Source organism: Chiloscyllium plagiosum, chromosome 7, assembly GCF_004010195.1.
Source record: "Chiloscyllium plagiosum isolate BGI_BamShark_2017 chromosome 7, ASM401019v2, whole genome shotgun sequence".
NCBI classification, from domain to species: Eukaryota; Metazoa; Chordata; class Chondrichthyes; order Orectolobiformes; family Hemiscylliidae; genus Chiloscyllium; species Chiloscyllium plagiosum.
The window spans coordinates 101,685,745-101,703,675 of record NC_057716.1 but is presented as its reverse complement, the minus strand read 5'-3'; positions in this window follow the sequence as shown (position 1 = coordinate 101,703,675).

Below are 17,931 nucleotides of genomic sequence, written 5' to 3'. Positions count from 1 at the left end.
TCACCGAATTGTGGTCACTGTTCCCAAAGTGCTCACCTACCTCCAATTCTAACACCTGGCCTGGTTCATTACTCAGAACCCAATCCAGTATGGCCTCACCTCTTGTTGGCCTATCTACATATTGTGTCGGAAAAACTTCCTGCACACATTGGACAAACACTGACCCATCTAACGAACTAGAGCTATAGCTTTCCCAGTCAATATCTGGAAAGTTAAAATCCCCCATAACAACCACCCTATTACTTTCACTCTTCTCCTGAATCATCCTCGCAATCCTTTCTTCTACATCTCTAGGACTATTAGGAGGCCTGTAGAAAACTCCTAACAGGGTGACCTCACCTTTCCTATTCCTAACCTCAACCCAAACTACCTCAGATTGCGAGTCTTCATCCATCGTCCTTTCCACAGCTGTAATACTACCTTTGACAAACAATGCCACACCTCCCCCTCTTTTACCCCCACCTCTGACCCTACTAAAACATTTAAACCCTGGGACCTGCAACAGCCAATCCTGTCCCTGTTCTACCCATGTCTCCGTAATAGCCACAACATCTCCTGCGCGCTTTTATAGGGAAAAAAAGCCTACCCAGGTAAGCTTGCGCTACACCAGCTTCCGGATCCGCTCCGCACATTTTAAAAAAAAACTTTCAAATTTAAACCGTTAAACAAACGTCACCGAGTCTTTTTCCTCGGGTGGCGATGGCTAGCATGAGAGGACATAGCTTTAAATTAAGGGGTGATAGATATAGGACAGATGTCAGAGGTAGTTTCTTTACTTAGAAAATAGTAGGGGCGTGGAACTCACTGCCTGCAACAGTAGAAGACTCGCCAATGTTAAGGTATTTAAATGGTCATTGGATAGGCATGTGGGCAAGAATGGAATAGTATAGGATAGATGGGCTTCAGATTGCTTCCACAGAGTGGCACAATATTGAGGGCCGAAGGGCCTGTATTGTGCTGTAATGTTCTATGTCCTATGTTCTGGCCTGGCATAGTGGTCTTGACCTGTTGTGTTGGACCTGGCCTGCTGTGGTGGTTCTGGTCTGGCGTGGTGGCCTCAGACTAGTGTGTTGGTCCTGGCCTGGTGTGTTGGTCCTGGCCTGGTGTGCTGGTCCTGGCCTGGTGTGTTGGTCCTGGCCTGGTGTGTTCGTCCTGGCCTGGTGTGTTGGTCTGGCCTGGTGTGTTGATCCTGGCCTGGTGTGTTCGTCCTGGCCTGGTGTGTTGGTCCTAGCCTGGTGTGTTCGTCCTGGCCTGGTGTGTTGGTTCTGGCCTGGTGTGTTGGTCCTGGCCTGGTGTGTTCAACCTGGTCTGGTGTGTTGGTCCTGACCTGGTGTGTTGGTCCTGGTTTGGTGTGTTGGTCCTGGCCTGGTGTGCTGGTCCTGGCCTGGTGTGCTGGTCCTGGCCTGGTGTATTGGTCCTGGCCTGATGTGCTGGTCCTGGCCTGGTGTGTTGGTCCTGGCCTGGTGTGCTGGTCCTGGCCTGGTGTATTGGTCCTGGCCTGGTGTGTTGGTCCTGGCCTGGTGTGTTGATCCTGGCCTGGTGTGCTGGTCCTGGCCTGGTGTGTTCGTCCTGTCCTGGTGTGCTGGTCCTGGCCTGGTGTGTTGGTCCTGGACTGGTGTATTGGTCCTGGCCTGATGTGCTGGTCCTGGCCTGGTGTGTTCGTCCTGGTCTGGTGTGTCCGTCCTGGCCTGGTGTGCTGGTCCTGGCCTGGTGTGTTCGTCCTGGCCTGGTGTGCTGGTCCTGGCCTGGTGTATTGGTCCTGGCCTGGTGTGTTGGTCCTGGCCTGATGTGTTGGTCCTGGCCTAGTGTGTTGGTCCTGGCCTGGTGTGTTGGTCCTGGCCTGGTGTGCTGGTCCTAGCCTGGTGTGTTGGTCCTGGCCTGGTGTGTTGGTCCTGGCCTGGTGTGCTGGTCCTGGCCTGGTGTGTTCGTCCTGGTCTGGTGTGTCCGTCCTGGCCTGGTGTGCTGGTCCTGGTCTGGTGTGTTCGTCCTGGTCTGGTGTGTTCGTCCTGGCCTGGTGTGTTGGTCCTGGCCTGGTGTGCTGGTCCTGGTCTGGTGTGTTGGTCCTGGCCTGCTGTGTTCATCCTGGTCTGGTGTGTTCGTCCTGGCCTGGTGTGTTGGTCCTGGCCTGGTGTGTTCGTCCTGGCCTGGTATGTTCGTCCTGGCCTGGTGTGTTGGTCCTGACCTGGTGTATTGGTCCTGGCCTGGTGTGCTGGTCCTAGCCTGGTGTGTTGGTCCTGGCCTGATGTGCTGGTCCTGGCCTGGTGTGCTGGTCCTGGCCTGGTGTGTTGGTCCTGGCCTGGTGTGTTGGTCCTGGCCTGGTATGTTTGTTCTGGAGTGGTGTGTTGGTCCTGGCCTAGTATGTTGATTTTGGCTTGGTATGCTGGTCCTGGCCTGGTGTGTTGGTCCTGGTCTAGTGTGTTGGTCCTGGCCTGGTGTGCTGGTCCTGGCCTGGTGTGTTGGTCCTGGCCTGGTGTGTTGGTCCTGGCCTGGTATGTTGGTCCTGGCCTGGTATGTTGGTTCTGGCTTGGTGTGCTGGTCCTGGCCTGGTGTGTTGGTCCTGGCCTAGTGTGTTGGTCCTGTCCTGATGTGTTGGTCCTGGCCTAGTGTGTTGGTCCTGGCCTGGTGTGTTCGTCCTGGCCTGGTGTGTTCGTCCTGGCCTGGTGTGCTGGTCCTGGCCTGGTGTATTGGTCCTGGCCTGGTGTGTTCGTCCTGGCCTGGTGTGTTGATCCTGGCCTGGTGTGCTGGTCCTGGCCTGGTATGTTGGTTCTGGCCTGGTGTGTTGGTCCTGGCCTGGTGTGCTGGTCCTTTATTGGCGCGGTGGTCCCATTCCAGCAGTGCCTTCAAGGTATTCCACCGTTCCTTAATCAGCTTTCCCCATTCCTCAGAGTTAATAACTGAACTGTGATGAACTTTGCCTTAATTTTACTTATTATTATTTATGATCTCTGTCATTAATGTAGGTGCCATGATGTAATAACTTCTCAAACGTTTCACTCGTTTTCCATGTAAAATTCCACATGACAATAAATTTATACTCTATTCTCATTCATTGTATATATTCAGTGACTTGGCCTCCACAGCCTTCTGTGTTAATGAATTCCACAGATTCACTATCCTTCCTCATCTCAGTCCAAAATGGTCAACTTTGTATCTGCTGAGACCGTGTCCTCTGATTCTAGACTCACCCATCCAGGGGAAACATTCTCCCTGCATCCAGTATGTCCAGCTCTGTTACACTGTTATGCATTTCAATCAAGTTAGAATGAGAAATTAGAATTAGAAGCCGTACAGGGTGGAAACAGGTCCTTGGCCCAACAAGTCCACACCGACCCTCAGAAGAGTAACCACCCAGACCCAACCTGACCAAGGCACCTAGCCTACACACTCCTGAACACTATGGGCAATTTAAGCACGGCCAATTCACCTAACCTGCACATCTTTGGATTGTGGAAGGAAACTGGAGCACCCAAAGGAAACCCACACAGACATAGGGAGAATGTGCAAACTCCACACAGACAGTCACCCGAGGTGGGAACCGAAACGGGATCTCTGCCACTGTAAGGCAGTGCTAACCACTGAGCCACCTTGCCACCCTTCCTAAACTCTAATGGGTACAGGCCAGGTTGAACCAATCTCTCCTTTAAGGAAAGTCTTGCTGTCCCTGATGGAGAATCATAATTGTCATTGTCCAGAAAGAGAACAGCATGTACAGGCAGGCAATCTGAGATATCCAAATAGAAATAGGGGCTTTTATCCACAGAAATGGAACCAAAAATGGAAGACAACCACAATGACAGGCAGTACAGTGGCTCAGGGGTTAGTACTGTTCCCTCACAGCACCGGCGACCTGGGTTCGATTCCACCCTTGGGCGACTGTGTGGAGTTTGCACATTCTCCCCGTGTCTGCGTGGGTTTCCTCCGGCTGCTCCAGTTTCCTCCCACAATCCAAAGATGTGCAGGTCAGGTGAATTGGCCAAGCTAAATTGCCCCATAGTGTTCAGCGGTGTGTAGGTTAGGTGCATTAGTCAGGGGTAAATATAGGGTTTGTGGAATGGTTATTCATCGGAGGGTCAGTGTGGACTTGTTGGGCCGAATGGCCTGTTTGCACACTGTAGGGATTCTATGACTAACATCCCATCAATGGTAGAATCCGTTGCTCTGAGTGAAAAGTACATTAATCAAGCACAGAGAACAGAAATGTTTCTTAGATCTCAAAACAGTTTTTTTTTTAATTCATTCATGAGATGAGGGTGTCACTGGCCAAGCCAGTGTTTATTGCCCATCCCTCATTGCCCAGAGGGCAGTTAAGAGTCAACCCACACTGCTGTTGTTCTGGAGTCACATGTAGGCCAGACCAGGTAAGGATGGCAGTTACCTTCACTGAAGGACATTAGTGAACCAGATGGGATTTTCCAACAATCAACAATGGATTCATGGTCATCATTAGATTTTTATTTCCATATATTTATTGAATTCAAATTCCATCATCTGCAGAAGTGGGATTTGAACCGAGATCCCCAGAACATTATCTATGTTTCTGGATTAACAGTCCAGTGATAATACCACCAGACCATTGCCTCCACAAGAATGGGTGGGACAATGTCCGGGTGAGGGCTGAGGAGAACTCCATTGCAAAAGTTTTTGCATATTATTATTCGCTTGTAATTTTTGAAATGCCCAGGTTCAATTTGCAAGCACCAATAAATGTGGCAAATTGTCTTTAGCAGTATCAAACCCCTTGGATTTCCACAATGAGAATGGATATAAAATGAGAAATCCAATGACTGGAAATCCAATCTTGCTGCACTTTGCAAATGGCTGAGTCATGTTCTTATCAGTACAATTCAGATAACGCTGATCCACCACTTTCAGTCCTCACACTGACACTTTCTCCACCGCCTTGGGCATTGCTCGTTTTCGAAGATCACGTCACGAGGGGGGAAAGTGATGGCAGAGAACGAAGCTTGTGCAGGACATTACCAGCACCAGACCACCCCTCATTTCCCCCCTCAGAACCTGCATGCCCTCTCTTACCTCACACTACCCTCGACACCCCCATTCCCAACCATCCATCCCAGGCCCCCAGTGTGGAGTCAGGAATTACCGGTTCTAGGACATGTGGCACTATTCTGCATTGGCGCTGGATCGGAATTCTGGACTTTGCTACTCTAACAGGCTTAGAACCTTCTCCATATGTAGAGCATCAGTCCAAGAAGGAAATGTACCACATGCATTCTACACAGAGACTGACAATTAACACCAGCCTTGCCAGCAATAGTCATAACCCCAGGAACAAGTTTATTTAAAAATTGGACAACCACAGTCTCCATCCAAACAGATTCCAGTGCTCTCTCAAAATGAATAACAGATGTTCAATTCAGTCATAAGGAAGAGTACTACAAATAAAGCATTATTGATTAGGACGAGACACTTCTGTCTTATAGTAGTGTCATATTGGCATGGGTTAACCATTCCAGCTTGTCGAAGATAATGATGACTTGGCAGAAGAGAAAGATCGGACAGCCAAGGAAACATGGAGCACTGTTAGCAGATTCTAGTATCTCAGCACGAAGATAATATGGTTCCCCAAAGACACAAAACCGGATTTGATTTGTATTTATTCATTCATGAATGGCTGACCAGTGTTTAGTGCCTGTATCTAGTTGCCTCTTGAGAAGGTGGGGGTGAGCTGCCATCTTGAATCGCTGCAGTCCATGTGCTGTAGGTTGACCCACAATGCCCTTAGGGAGGAAATTCTCACACATGGAGCTACTTCACTATCTGATGGCTCATGAATGGGGCTGAACGTTGAACAATCATCAGCAAACATCCCCAATTCTTACTTTACGATAAAGCAGCTGAGAATAGTTTGGTCTCCATGAAATAATTGTTTTTTTTCTTAAATAAGGGCCCAAAGCAGCTCACAGCATTCCAGATGTGGTGTCACCATCAGATTTGCATTAAGATTTCCCTCCTCTTATACTCCAACTCCCTTGAAATAAGGGCCAACATTCCATCAGTCTTCCTGATTAGACCAACTGGAAGAACACAGCAAGCCAGGCAGCATCAGGAGGTGGGGAAGTCAACATTTCGGGTATTAAGGGAGACAGTGAGTTCTGCAGATGCAGGAGATCAGAGTTGAGAGTGTGGTGCTGGAAAAGTATAGAAGGTCAGGCAGCATCCGGGAGCAGGAAAACCAATGTTTCGGGCCAGAGCCCTGCATCAGGAAGGGTTTCGAGTTTCGGGTATTAACCCTTCTTCAGGACTAGATGTGGGAGTAGGGGGAGCTACAGATAAAGGGGAGGGGGAGAATGGTGGGGTGGGGAGAGTAGCGGAATGGTGAGGTACTGAGAGGTGGACCCAGGTAGTGCCTATGACCTGATTCCTAATTCCGTGCTGCACCTGTATGCTAGCTTTCCACATTTTGAGCACAAGTGCCCCCAAGCCCCTTTGTGTTTCAGCGTTCTGCAGTTTTTCTCCATTTAAATAATATTTTGTTCTATTGTTTCCCCTTCCAAAATGGAAAACCTCACATTTTCCCACATTTTACTCCATTTGCCAGCACTTTGCCCATTTACTGAACCTATTAATGTTCCTCCCTAAACTGTCTGTATCCCTCTCACAAAGAACAGCAGATGCTACAGATCTGAAACAAACTAAAACATAAATTGCTAGAGAAACTTAGCAGGGCAGGGCAGTGTGTGTGGAGAGCGAAAGAGTTAACATTTCAAGTCCAGTGACCCTTCTTCAAAACAAAATATTTACTTCAGTTGGAGTCCTGTACAGCTATAAGAAAAGCTTTACCCCATATCAGAAAGAACTCAATGTTTCTTAAGAAATGTAAGAAATGACCATAAGTTATAGGAGCAGGAATAGGCCATTCAGCCCATCAGCTCTGCCCTGCCATTTGATCATGGCTGATATGAGTTTCAACCCTTTTCTCCCCCAAACCTTTGATCCCCTTCCTAATATTATCAGGACAGCCATTGAAACAGATTGTGTATCAGGGTCAGAGTCGGGCAAAATGATAGAATTGGATTCAATTGAATTGAATTTATTGTCTCGTGTACTGAGGGACAGTGAAAAGCTTTGTCTTGTGAGTAATACAGGCAGGTCACAGAGTTAAATAGCATTGATAAGTAAATAATAGGTAAACATCGGCAAAAACAGAAACACAGGTACAGGTGAATGTTAAGAGTTTGTGAGTCCATTCAGTATTCTAACAACAATAGGGTAGAAACTGTTTTGAAACCGGCTGGTGTGTGTGTTCAGGCTTCTGTACCTTCTCCCCGATGGTAGAGGTTGGAGAAAAGCATTGCCAGGGTGGGATGGATCTTTGAGAATGCTGGCGGCCTTTCCTTGACAGTGGGCCTGGTAGATGGATTCTATAGATGGGAGGTTGGCCTTTGTGATTGTCCAGGCTGAGTTCACCATTCTCTGTAACCGTCTCCGATCTTGAACGGTACAGTTGCCATACCAGGTAGCGGTACATCCAGACAAAATGCTCTTGATGGTGCACCTATAAATGTTGGCAAGGGTATTCGCCACCATGCCAAATTTCTTCAGCTGCCTGAGGAAGAAGAGACGTTGTTGGGCCTTTGTAACCAGTGCATCCTGATGAGATAGGAAGTAAGGAGTCTCTGGGAAAGGCCCATTGGGATTGGAAAAGCTACGCTATTTTTGATAATTCGTCAGTTCTCGAGTTCCAATTCACAAGGCTTTTTGAAGGCATGCCAGTATATAATGGATAGTCAGAATCCTAAAACATGGGCCAAAATCAATGGAGGAGAAAGTGAGGGCTGCAGATGCTGGAGATCAGAGCTGAAAATGTGTTGCTGGAAAGTGAGGGTGATAGGCCTGAGAGGGGTTGGGGGCGGAGAGGTCGGGAAGAAGATTGCAGGTCAAGAGGGCGGTGCTGAGTCCGAGGGTTGGGACTGAGATAAGGTGGGGGAGGGGAAATGAGGAAGCTGGAGAAATCTGCGTTCATCCCTTGTGGTTGGAGGGTTCCTAGGTGGAAGATGAGTCGCTATCAGGAGTTCCCTATCAGGAAGAAGGGCTTATGCCCAAAACGTCGATTCTCCTGTTCCTTGGATGCTGCCTGACCTGCTGCGCTTTTCCAGCAACACATTTTCAGCCCCAAAATCAATGGAAACTGGGTGTCAGACATCGAGATCCATGGCTGCCCTGAGGACTCATGAATATTTGCAGGATTCCTTCGTCTAGAGCTATCTTTATCTATGATCTTAAGCTCTGTGTGCACATCAGTGTCAAACTTTAGTTACACTGGATTAATTTGGCAAGTACAATGCCTGAAACAAAAAAAAGATATTTGAATTCACAGTGCAATACAGGCAAAGGATATTATAAGGGAGATAACTTAACAAGCAGATTAATTGTAAACGGAGAGTAACAAAACAAGGGGTAGATTCTGTTAATTGTGTAAATAGAAGCATCGTGAATCTGACAATTCTAACTTCAGCAAATTTATAACCAGTATCAACGTTTCCACTGGGATCCTTTAGATAATGGGTCTTAAATTGTAGCTCCACACTGTCTTCACTGTGATAGATAAACAAAGTGTGTGGAACACTGGTCTGCAATCATGTTGACTATGGCTCAGTGGTAAGACCCTCACCTCTGAGTCTCACTGAGCCTGGGTCCATGTCCTACTGTAAATCTATGCCCTCTAGTTCTGAACTCCCCCACGCCAGGGAAAAGACTTTTGCTATTCACCATATCCATGCCCCTCATGATTTTATAAACCTCTATAAGTTCACTCCTCAGCCTCCGACGCTCCAGGGAAAAGCAGTCCTAGCCTATTCAGCCTCTCACTGTAGTTCAAACCCTCCAACCCTGGCAACATCCTTGTAGATCTTTTCTGTACCCATTCAAGTTTCTCAACATCTTTCCCATAGTTAGTTAACAAAGAACAAGGAAAATGACAGCACAGGAACAGGCCCTTTGGCCCTCCGAGCCTGTGCCGATCCACATCCTCTATCTAAACCTTTCGCTTATTTTCTAAGGATCTGTATCCCTTTGCACCCTGCCCATTCATGTATCTGTCCAGATACATCTGAAATGACAATATCATTCTCACCTCTGCCACCTTCATTAGCAACACATTCTTCATTCTGCGTGAAGAATTTTCTATGCATATCTCCCCTAAACTTTCCTCCTCTCACTTGGAACTCATGACCCCTAGTAACTGAGTCCTTCATTCTTTCTTGCTATCCACCCTGTCTGCACCTCTCATGATTTTGTGGGCCTCAATCAGGTCCCCCCTCAACCTCCTTCTTTTCAATGAAATTAATCCTAATCTACTCAACCTCTCCTCATAGCTAGCACCCTCCATAATAAGGCAACATCCTGGTGAACCTCCTCTGCACGCTCTCTAAAGAATCCACATCCTTTTGGTAATGTGGGGACCAGAACTGCACGCAGTATGCCAAATGTGGCCGAACCAACTTCTTATATAACTGTAACATGACCTGCCAACTCTTGTACTCGATACAATGTCGGTTGAAGGAAAGCATGCCATATGCTGCCTTGACCATTCTGCTGACCTGCGTTTCCACCTTCAGGGATCAATGGACTTGAACACCCGATCTCTCTGTACGTCAATGTTCCCCAGGACTTTTCTATTTATTGTATGGTTCACTCTGGAATTGGATCTTCCAAAATGCATCACCTCACATTTGTCCAAATTGAACTCCATCTGCCATTTCTCTGCCCATCTGTCCAGTCTATCTATATTCTGCTGTATTCTCTGATAGTCCCCTTCGCTATCTGCTACTCCACCAATCTAAGTGTCATCTGCAAACTTGCAAATGAGGCAACCCACACCTTCCTCCAAATTATTATGTATGTCACAAACAACGGGGTGGCACAGTGGCTCAGTGGTTAGCACTGCTGTCTCACAGCACCAGGGTCCCAGGTTCAATTCCAGCCTCGGGCAACTGTCTGTGTGGAGTTTGCACATTCTCCCCGTGTCTGCGTGAGTTTCCTCCGGGTGCTCTGGTTTCCTCCCACAGTCTAAAGATGTGCAGGTCAGGTGAAATTGGCCACGCTAAATTGCCCGTAGTGTTGGTGCATTAGTCAGAGGGAAATGGGTCTGGGTGGGTTACTCTTCGGAGGGTCGGTGTTGACTTGTTAGGCCGAAGGGCCTGTTTCCACATTGTAGGGAATCTAATCTAATCTAAAAAAAAATGGTCCCAGCACAGATTTCTGTGGAATACCTCTGGTCACAGGTCTCCAGTTTGAGAAGCTCTCTTCCACTACTATTGTCTGCCTCCTGTTGCCCAATCAGTTCTCTATCCAACTAGCCATAACACGCTGGACACCATGTGACTTCACCAGCCTACCATGGGAACCTTATCAAATGCCTTACTAAAGTCCATGCATATGACATCTAAATCCCTTTGCTCATCAATCAGCTTTGTCACCTCTTCAAAGAATACTATTAGGTTTGTAAGACATGACCTTCCCTGCACAAAACCATGCTGCCTCTCACTGATAAGCCCATTTTCTTCCAAATGGGTATGTATCTTATCCCTTAGCTCTAGCAGCTTCCTTACCACTGACATCAGGCTCACCGGTCTGTAATTACCTGGATTATCCCTGCTACCCATCTAGTTGCACCAGTTGCACACAAAATCTTGGTTTATGCTCCAATGATTTGGGGTTGGCACAAGGCTATGCTGCCCAAGGTGGGGAAATGAGATGTTACATCTGTAAAAGATCCTGTGATATCCTGCACAGAAGTGTCGGGGAATCAACTTAGAAAGGAAATGTTGGTCTGAACCACAGATTCCCCGAAGCTTCTGTGCAGGAATCACCGGATCCTTTAAAGATTTAGCATTTCATTACCCACCTTGAAAAGGTTTGGCATGGCAGCACAGTGGTTAGGCGGCACGGTGGCACAGTGGTTAGCACTGCTGCCTCACAGTGCCAGAGATGCGGGTTCAAATCCCGCCTCAGGCAACTGTCTGTGTGGAGTTTGCACATTCTCCCCGTGTCTGCGTGGGTTTTCTCCGGGTGCTCCAGTTTCCTCTCACAGTCTAAAGATGTTCAGGTCAGGTGAATTGGCCATGCTAAATTGCCCGTAGTGTTAGGTGAAGGGGTAAATGTAGGGTAATGGGTCTGGGTGGGTTGCTCTTCGGAGGGTCGGTGTGGACTTGTTGGGCCGAAGGGCCTGTAAGTAATCTAAACATGTTTCACAACCTAAATAATCAATCTAAACATGTAAGTAATTTAACCTAATCTAAAAGATTGATAATGATGTTGTAAGGTAATGATGTCTTTTAATGACTGCAATGGAAAATGGACTGATTGAGGTGATACTGGAATGGGAAGGGAGTCAGGCCACAGTGCATATTCCTTTCAGATGTAAGGTGTTGATCACTCAACTGGTATGGCATCTTCACCAAGCTGTAAGTGGGGCCCTGTGGTGGACCAGATGATGGGTTGCTGAAGATAGCCCTCCGCTGCCTGGAGCAGTCTGAGGAGGTTCTCTTGTATAGTTTGGGCATTCTGTGTGCTGGATAATTGGAGCTCGTGATGACGGAAAGTGTTGGATTCTGAGGGGCGGGGGAGCGGACGCTGTCCTTGACTGATTGATTGACTTACTGATGTCACATGGACCAAGATACAGTGAAAAGTATTTTGCATTCTCTACAGGCAGATCATTCCAGACAAAGCGCATCAGGGTAGCAGAACAGAGTGCAGAATATAGTGTAACAGATGCAGAGAAGGTGCAGAGAGAGAGAGAGATCAGAATTAATAGATGAGCAGTTCTTTCAAAAGTCTGATAACAGCGGGGAAGAAGCTGTTCTCGAATCTGTTGGTATGTGTTTTCAAACTTTTGTATCTTCTGCTGGATGGAAGAGGGTGAAAGAGAGTATAACCGGGGTGGGACGGGTCTTTGATGATGTTAGCTGCTTTCCTGAATCAGCAGGAAGTGTAGACAGAGCCAATGGATGGAAGGCTGGTTTGTGTGATAGCCTGAGCTTTGTTCACAACTCTCTGTAATTTCTAGTAGTCTCAGGCAGAGGAATTGGCATCCCAAGCTGTGATGCGTCTGGATAGGATGCTTTCCAAGGTGCATCTATAAAAATTATTGACAGTCTTTGTGGATATGCTGAATTTCCTTCGCCTCCTGAGGAAGTAGAGGATGTATAGGAAGTTGTGTATGATGGTGGAGCTCGGTTATATTGGGTACCACCAGGCATATAGGGCCTGGCAGATACCCTTTTCCAGTCAATGAGAGCTGGCTGCAGAACACTGATTAGACTGTAAAAGGTGAACATGCCAACATTTAGTTTGTTGCGTCTCAGTGAACTGCAGCCTGTATCATTTTCTTTGTGTCCCCTTTTTGCTGACTCTCAACAAAATTGTCCAAGTGTCTGTTTGTGATGTTTCCCAATTGGGCAATGATAAGATATAGCTCTCCAGGGGACACTGCTGACATAGATTCCCCTACAGGACAGAAGCAGCCCATTCAGCCCACACCAACTCTCTGAAAGCACCCCATCCAGACCCAACCCCCACCCCATCCTGCATTTCCCTTGGCCAATCCACCTAACCTACACATTCCTGAACACTATGGTCAATTTAGCATGGCCAACTCACCCTAACCTGCACATCTTTGGACTGTGAAAGGAGACTGGAGCACATCCACACAGACACAGGGAGAATATGTAAACTCCGCACAGACAGTCACCTAAGGCTGGAATCGAACCTGGGTCCCTAGAGTTGTAACATTGCAGTGCTAACCACTGAGCCATTTGTGAGGGTGATTAGACAGGATATAACAAAGGACAGGCCAACTATGTGGCCTGGTTGTTAAATGGTTTTCAAAAATTGGACTCTTCATGCAGACGCACTGGTTACAAAGGCCCAACAACGTCTCTTCTTCCTCAGGCAGCTGAGGAAATTTGGCATGACAGCAAATACCTCTGCCAACTTTTATAGGTGCGCCATCAAGAGCATTCTGTCTGGGTGTATCACTACCTGGTATGGCAACTGTACCGTTCAAGATCAGAGACGGTTACAGAAAGTGGTGAACTCAGTCCGAACAATCACAAAGGCCAACCTCCCATCTATAGAATCCATCTACCAGGCCCGCTGTCAAGGAGAGGCCACCAGCATTCTCAAAGATCCATCCCACCCTGGCAACGTTTTTCTCCAACCTCTACCATCGGGGAGAAGGTACAGAAGCCTGAACACATGCACCAGCCGGTTTCGCAACAGTTTCTACCCTACTGTGGTTAGAATACTGAATGGACTCACAAACTCTTAACATTCACCTGTATCTGTGTTTTTGTTTTTGCTGCTGTTTACCTATTATTTACTACCTATGCTACTTAACTCTGTGACCTGCCTGTATTGCTCACAAGACAAAGCTTTTCCTGTGCCTCGGTACACGTGACAATAAATTCAATTCAATTCAATAATTCAAATATTGACTGGAACTACTTTGAGTCAGACAACAGTCACCATTGGATAATGAGCAGATAGAGATGAAGCGGACTCAATGTAGGGACACCTGGCTGTGGCACCTGGACAATTCCGTCTTCACTCGTAACACTTCCTTGTTCCTCCATGGGATCTTCCCATGCAACCTCAGAAGGGTTTACACTTACCCGTTCACCAGCTGCCTCTTCACTGACCAAGGCCTCAAACACAACGATTTTACTTGGAATTCTTTCAATGCAATCCACTGCATTCGCTGCTCACAATCCGGGCTCCTTTATGTTGGCACGACCAAACGCAGACAAGGTGACTGCTTCACACAATCCTCTGCTCTGTCTGTAGGTACGACCCTGTCTCCTTTATTTGTTTAGAGCCAAGAAAACTGCAGACGCTGGAATCCAAGTTAGACAAGCAAGAGGCAGGAAGAACACAGCCAGCCAGGCAGCATCAGGAGGTGGAGAAGTCAATGTTTCAGGTGTAACCCTTCTTCAGGACTGTCGCCATTCAGTTGTTTGTCATTTCAATTAAACGCCTTCTTCTCAGTCTGACCTTGCTATCCTGGGCTCGGTGTTATGTTCCAGTGAAACACAACATTTCAAAAGAAGCAAGGATGCTGTAAGAGAAATCTTTTGCACACCGCAGGTAGGTGGGGTCTGGAACGCACTAACAGGAAATGTGGTGGAGGCAGCTTCAATAGGAGAATCCAAGAGGGCATTGGATAGTTATTTGGATAGAAATGGTGTGTAGGGTAATGGGGACAAGGCAGGAGATTGGCACTAGCTAATGATGATCATTTGAAGAGCTAGGTAGACATGATGGATTGAATGGCCTCCATCTGCTCTGTAACAATTTGACATTCTCTCCCCATTTCCCACCTCTGTTTTGTGTGCCTTGTTTGCTATGCTCTGTAGAGAGGACCCATTCTCTCCCTTTCACATCTCAATTTACACCCACTTTTACTCTTTGTTTTTCTCTTTCTTCAGCAATAACAATCCCTTTGTCTTTTGCACTGGACTCCTACACCACATTACCGCTCCTCTGCCTCTGTCACATGTAAAAAAAAAATCTACTATCCCCTTCGGTTCCAAAGAAGAGTCACATTGGAATTAAAACATGAACTCTGATTTTCTCTCTCCATAGATGCTGCCAGATCTGTTGAGTTCCTCCAGCAGTTTCTGTGTTTGCTTCAGATTTCCAGCATCTACAGTATTTTGGCTCCTATCAGTTTAGGACCAGTAGAGGAGTCTCAAGAATACAGATCAGACACTCGTGGAATAACACAAGTTTGAGTCCATGGAAGCAACATACTCTATGGTGGCAGCAACATTAGCACGCGTCGCCACATAAATGCAGGTTCTCCCTGACCCTTTAAAGTTCAAGTCACATCACTGTATTGTGTATACAACATCGAACATTTTAGATAATACATTAGATGCCGTCTCTAGTGAATGCACTTGGATGACAGGTATTTCATTTTGCTTTGCACTAATTGTATCAAGAAAGCATCTTAATGGGAACACCCTGAATGCGGAGAACATTGCTTCCTTCATCAAACCGACCCTATTAACCAAACTCCACTGACTACACTCATTGCAAATGAATCTGCTCCCCTCCCAGAATGAACATAGGACCCTCCATTAACCACACATAACCTTCATACCACTGCTCAATCATTTTATCTCCCCAACGCATCGCTGGATTAACATAAAGACAAGCTCACTGGCAAGTAACAATGCTGGCTGTGTGCACCCTCAAGGAATTTTGGCCTTGGTTGGGTTTGTTTTAATTAGGTATGTTCAAAAATGTTTCCATTGTTAATAACGAGCCTAAGCAGTAGACGTACAGTTAATACAACACAGCAGGCAAAACATCTCTATGACTCTATGACTTTATGACTCTAAGAAGCTGGATCAGTAAATCTGTCAACATAGCTTCAGTTCAGGAGTAAAATCATTAGTGGGGACAAGGTAGCAGCAACTCCTTTCCATTTTGAGCCTTGCTATGTCAGTTTTGGCTCATTTTCTTTCAGGATGTAGACAATTCATTTGTCCGTCCGGAGCCCTGCATAGTGTTGAGAAAACTGAGGGTATCCTCCAAGGCATTTCAGGGGACAATCGACAGATACCCACACCGAAGATGGGACCAGGGTCCCCTATATCCACTGACAAGGTGGTTGTGCCAGCTGTGGGACTCACTAGGCACACATCCTGAGTCGGATGCCCACAACGTCAGAGAGACTCCATGATGATGAAAAAAGTGATGGCCAGGATCAGTTTCCGGGTCTCCCTGCCACGTTCCCACTGCCTCCAGCCATAGAGATGGACAGCACGGAAACAGACCCTTCGGTCCAATTTGTCCATGTTGACCAGATATCCCAACCTAATCTAATCCCATTTGCCAGCATTTGGCCCATATCCCTCTACTAAACTGTTCCTATTCATATACCCATCCAGATGCCTTTTAAATGTTGCAATTGTACCAGCCTCCACCACAGCCTGTTCAGCCTCTCCCTGTAGCTCAAATCCTCCAACCCTGGCAATGTCCTTGTAAATCTTTTCTGAACCCTTTCAAGTTTCACAACATCTTTCTCATAGGAAGGGGACCAGAATTGCACACAATATTCCAACAGTGGCCTAAACATCCTGTATAGCTACAACATGACCTCCCAACTCATATACTCAATGCTCTGACCAATAAAGGAAAGCATACCAAACGCCTTCGGAAGTTGTCCCTCAGGTCCCTTTTTAATCTTTCCCATCTCAGCTAAAACCTCTGCCCTACAGTTCTGGACTCCCTTACCTTGGGGAAAAGACCTTGACTATTTACCCAATCCATGCCCCTCATGATTTTATAAACCTCTATAAGGTCATCCCTCAGCCTCCGGGCTCCAGGGAAAATAGCCCCAATCTATTTAACCTCTCCCTATAGCTCCAACCCTCCAACCCTGGCAACGTGCGTACTCCTGATAAAGGGCTTTTGCCCGAAACGTCGATTTTCCTGCTCCTCGGATGCTGCCTGAACTGCTGTGCTTTTCCAGCACCACTCTGATCCAGAACATGCTTGTTCACAGTATCCTTCCTACAGGAAGGAGACCAGAATTGCACACAACATTCCAAAAGTAGTCTACACAATGCCCTGTCCAGCCACAACAAGACCTCCCAACTCCTATATGCAATGCACTGACCAATAAAGACAAAACATGACTTTGATGAAGAATAGGGGAGTTATCCTTGGTTCTGATGAAGGGTTAATGAATCTGAAACACTTACACAGATGCTGATGAATGTGCTGAGTATTTGCAGCATTTTAAGGTTTCATTTCAGATTTCTGGCATCTGCAATATTTTGATTTGGTTTTGAGTCATCCCTGATATCTTCGCCAACATTTACAGAACAATTATCATCAAGAAAACATAATCCACAAATTATCAAACTGATCTTTGTGGTCTTGCTGTGTGCAAATTCACAGTTGCATTTTGTACAATGCAACTGTGACTATACTTTGTTGGCTGCAAAGCATACTGGGATATCCTGAGTACCCAAAAGGCATTATATATATGAAAATCTTACCTGCTTAAAGGCCTTTGGTGAACCAGCAGGATTTTTGACACAAGCTTCACGGTTGATGTGAACTTTTTTTAATATATATATGTTAGCTCATGTAACAAAAACCACAGAGATTCAGTTCTTATTGAGGCAGACAAATCAAACTTTATTAACAATTAACAATACACACTAACATGACATCTCAAACTGACAAATACATGGGTGATGTGCTTACTTAGATTGTTATTGTATTGTATAATGATATCCATCAACAAAGCACAAGTCAGGAGTGTGATGGAGTACTCCCCACTTGCCTGGATGGGTGCAGCTCCAACAACACTCAAGGAGCTCAGCACCATCCAGGACAAAGCCACCTGTTTGATTGGCACCACGTCCACAAGTATCCACTCCTTCCACCACCAACGCTCAGTCACAGCAGTTTGTACCAATCCTTAAGATGCACTGCAGAAATTTATCGACAAGACCTTCCAAACCCACAAACAGTAACATCTAGAAAGACAAGGGCAGCAGATACATGGGAACACTATCGCCTGCAAGTTCCCCTCTAAGCCATTCACCATCTTGACTTGGAAATATATCACCGTTCCTTCAGTGTCTCTGGGTCAAAATCTGGAATTCCCTCCCTAAGAGCATTGTGAGTCAACCCACAGCACATAGAACATAGAACATGGAACAATACAGCGCAGAACAGGCCCTTTGGCCCTCGATGTTGCGCCGACCTGTGAACTAATTAAAGCCCATCCCCCTATACTATCCCATCATCATCCATGTGCTTCGCCAAGGATTGTATAAATCTCCCTAATGTGGCTGAGTTGATTACATTGGCAGATAGGGCATTCCACACCCTTACCACTCTCTGAGTAAAGAACCTGCCTCTACCATCTATCTTAAATCT